At 41.6% G+C, this 4,239-nt stretch overlaps 1 non-coding gene across 1 annotated transcript; it reads left to right on the top strand.

The window, feature by feature from the left end:
- Positions 1-1,569: 1,569 nt before the first annotated feature.
- On the top strand, positions 1,570-1,676 carry LOC120252168. The gene has a single exon (XR_005533711.1). It is a non-coding gene; the product is annotated as a small nucleolar RNA R71 (small nucleolar RNA).
- Positions 1,677-4,239: the final 2,563 nt, after the last annotated feature.

Below are 4,239 nucleotides of genomic sequence, written 5' to 3'. Positions count from 1 at the left end.
AACCCCTCGTACGGGTCCAGATTCAACATTTCTTGCACATATTCATCAAATATCTCATTAGTAGTGTCAAGAAAATACATAGTATCATCAAAGTCAAGAGAATGTCGCATGGCTTCAGTGAGTTGGGATGTCCTTGGAAGTGCGCAAGAATGGCCTACCAAGTATCAAAGGAACATCTACATCCTCGTCGATGTCGAACAATACAAAGTCTGCAGGAAATATGTACTTGTCCACCTTGACAAGCTCACCTTCATTGATGTCCCTCGTGTGTCTCACTGTTTTGTCTGCCAATTGCAATGTCATTTGAGTGGGCCTAGGCTCTCCCAAGCCTAGCTTCTGAAAGAACGAGTATGTCATGATGTTGATATTATCCATTGAATTCGCCAATGCCATCTCTTCAACCAAATTGCCAATGTTGAAATGTAATCACAAAGCTTCTGGGGTCTTTCTTCTTGTTTCGGCATATTCTTTTGCAACACCGCCGAATCAAGAGGCATCTAAGATCACCGATGCACTTTCATCCAGCTTCCTCTTGTTGGTCAATAGATCTTTTAAAAACTTAGCATACAGAGGCATTTGAGATAACGCCTCCATAAAAGAATGTTGATGTGTAATTGCTTAAATAAACCCAAGAACTTCTTGTATTGCTCATTAGTTTGGTTGTTCTTCAATCTTGAAAGAACAAGGGATTCATGGCTTGTAAAGTGGAGGTGTCACCTCCTTTTTTGTTGGCTCTCTTCTCAACCTCCACAACCTCGGGTGCTTCAACATTGGTCTTCTCACTTGAAAGCCTACCTTCAACCTCACGACCACTTCTCAAAGTGATCGCCTTCACATGTTCTCTTGGATTAGTCTCGGTATTGCTTGGCAAGCTTTCTTATGGTCTCTCCGATAGAGACTTCGCAATTTGTCCCACTTGATTTTCTAAATTATGCAATGAAGCGGTGTAGTTACGAAGTGTAGCCTCGACCAATTGAAACTGTGTATTTGATGATTTCACAAATCGGGTCAATACTTTCTCTAGATCAAACATCTGGCTCGCCAAGCCTGAAACTCTATTCTATATGTTTGGGGCTTGTTGTTGTTGAAAACCCGGTGGTGCGGTGGCCTTTTGTCACCCTTGGTTGTTACATGAGAAATTAGGGTGTTCCTACAACCCGAATTATAGGTATTGCTATAAGGATTGCCTTGGTTTCTCATTGCATTACCCACATAGTCAACTTGCTCAACGGAGGATATACCACCAATGGCTATCGAGCAATAGGATGGCGGATATCCCCCTCCACATCTATAACAACTCATTACGGCCGCCAATCTCGGAGAAGTTAGAGTGTCTAACTCTTACTCAATGCCCCCACTTGTGTAACCGCATCGACCACATGGACGTCGGCCACTTTCTTCTTCTCCCTAGCATTCCATTGGTAGTTGCTCAACCCTATTTCTTCGATTAGTTGCCGGGCTTCTGTGGGGGTCTTCATACCTAAGGTACCTCCTACCGCTACATCAAGTAACTGTCTTGTACTTGGGTTCAAACCATTGTAAAAAGTCTGAATGATCATCCACTCTGGAAAACCATGTCGAGAACATTTTCGTAGGAGTTCCTTAAACCTTTCCCATGTCTTAGATAGAGACTCCAATTCCAATTGTACAAAGGATGAGATCTCATTCCTAAGCTTTGTAGATTTACCGGGAAAGAAATAACGGGTAAGAAAAGCTTCTACCATCTTCTCCCATGTAGTGATCAATGCTCTAGGTAATGAGTGTAGCCACTGCTTCGCTGTCCCCTTTAAGAAAAATGGGAAGGCTCTCAACTTGATGCAATCATCTGTAACACCATTGATATTAAGCATATTACACACTTCTAAAAAATTCTCTATGTGACTGTTTGGATCATCATTAGCCAAACCATTGAACTGTGCGGACTGCTGTAACATGTGGATGAATACCGGCTTTAGCTCAAAATTCTGAGCTGTGAATAGGGGCAGCACAATGCTAGATTGTGTCCCCAATACTGACGGTCCGGTGTAATCAGAGAGTGTTCTTTGTTGTTCATTCTGTTTGGCCATGTTGTCAGACCCTTCAACTTCCATTTTAGCTAGATTCGACGGCTCTTGTACAGGTTCTCTACCCTTCTTCTGAGTGTACGTTCAAGTTCAAGATCACCTTCAATAAATATCGAAGGGTTCCCTCGAGTCATAACCTGGAGCTGCACCAAAAGAAGGAAAACAAATGAAAATGATGATAGAATAAGAAGATATGAAATAGAATAAATGGATGAATAGCTATAATTGCAAAGTGAAAAGTATCTCTAATCGCCTACTCTCCGGCAACGGAGCAAAAACTTGATAATGCCCCTTGCATGTGACCCACAAGTGTACGAGTTCATCAAAGTAATAAATCCCAAGTGAGTAGGGTATCGTATCCACAGAGAGTAGGGAATAAAAATAACTAAATTTCTAATTAACCAAGTGAAGATGAATATTGATTGTGTTGATAAGATGTGATATAAACAGAAATAAAAGGAACAAGAATGAGAGGCATAAGTAAGTGAGAGGTAAGGCAATCGATAGAAATGGGGTACTCGGACATTGCTCACCTAAGACTTATGCTTCAAGTGCAAAACCTACCATTATAGTTCATAATTAATGCTCAATGAGTCGTGGAAATCCTAAAGCACATGGTCCCAAACCTAAGGTCAACCGTGACTAACCCTAAACTATGTCTCGGTGGAGAAATCGCTCAATCTCAACACCTCACACTGCACAAAGTTGCATGGTGTTCTAGGGATTCCAAGTGATAAACCCTATTCCTATGTGTAGATCTAACCCTTTGGTCAAGGCGAAAGGCCCCTAATTACAATTAAGACCCAGATACTAAGGCCATATCAACGCTTCACTCTGTTGCTCGCGCAACTAAGCCCCAGCGGAGTTTATCCCTTAGCACTTCACTCTATTATAACCACAAAGAACTCTAGAAAATGGAGGTAGGATAAATCAAACTGGAGGGGAAAAGGGGATGCTCTGTCGCCTCTCGACTCATCCTCTTCACCCTCTCTAATCTAGCTTTGTCTAACCCTCATGGTGTGTCACCCATCCACAAAGATTACTAATATTAGTCTCAACCCTAGTGTGACTCTAAAGGAGAAATCATTCAATAAGCATTCAAAATTGGAACTCAAATAAAAGCATCAATTAAGGAAAGCATAATGGAAAGTTAGTGAAACAATAACATCCTCGGGTTTACAAAATCCAAGTACCCAATAGGGTTTTAGCTCTCTAAGGACCACAATACAATCAATAATGAAATCAAAAGTAAAAATAAGCAATATATAGGAAAACCACCTCGGTATTCATGTCGATGGTCTTGTGGAGTAGCCTCGTCTTCTCCAAAGGTCCCCTTGTCCAGCCTAGGGCACACCTCACAGGATCCGTGCCGACGAAAGTGAAATGCGGCGTTAAATCCGGAGAACCACTCCAAAGACATGCCAAAGGCCTCTCAAAACCCTAGTCAATGGCCTCTCAAAAGATGGAGAAAAGTTGGAGAGAAGGGGGAAAGAAGATCCCCAAAATCGGGCTGAATCACAGCTTAAATAGGGCTGGAATCGGCCATCCACATACCCCTGTGGAATTTCAACATGGGCCTGTGGAATTTCCACACGGCCGTGGATAATTTCCTCACGGTCATGTGGATTATGAGGAAATATGATTTTCGGTCCGCTGTGAATAGTAAGTGCTACAGTATTCTGTCGAAACACTCCTAATTCCACACATTTCATCGAGGTAACATAAATGGGCACACATTTATGACATAGATCGCAACTCATATTCAGTAAAAAGCCTCGTTGGTGAAGATCTTGCTATTAATACACAAGTTGGAATACGTAAATATGACTGCCTTCGTGCCCATCCAACTTATTGTAATGGCTTGAATACATGGAGGTTGGCACACAGTCCCGTATCTTAGTGCCCCACTTGTGTCTTCGGGTTTGTTCTTTCAAAGGTTCCACCAAATAGTGCGTTCATGATCTACTTTTGGGTTATTTTCTTAATACTTAGCTTTACAACCCTACATGCACAAAAGAACACAAATACACATATATTAGCGCTTAAACCAGATAAAAGTAATGCTCATCGTAAGGAAAGAACACTTCGCATTCTTAACACACAAACACTCATCAATAACCAAGTAAGTTTATTAATAAACCTAATAGTGGTCGGTTGACTATTCGATGACATGTCA

This window comes from Dioscorea cayenensis, chromosome 20, assembly GCF_009730915.1.
Source record: "Dioscorea cayenensis subsp. rotundata cultivar TDr96_F1 chromosome 20, TDr96_F1_v2_PseudoChromosome.rev07_lg8_w22 25.fasta, whole genome shotgun sequence".
Lineage (NCBI taxonomy): Eukaryota > Viridiplantae > Streptophyta > Magnoliopsida > Dioscoreales > Dioscoreaceae > Dioscorea > Dioscorea cayenensis.
This window is presented reverse-complemented; position numbering and strand designations above follow the sequence as displayed.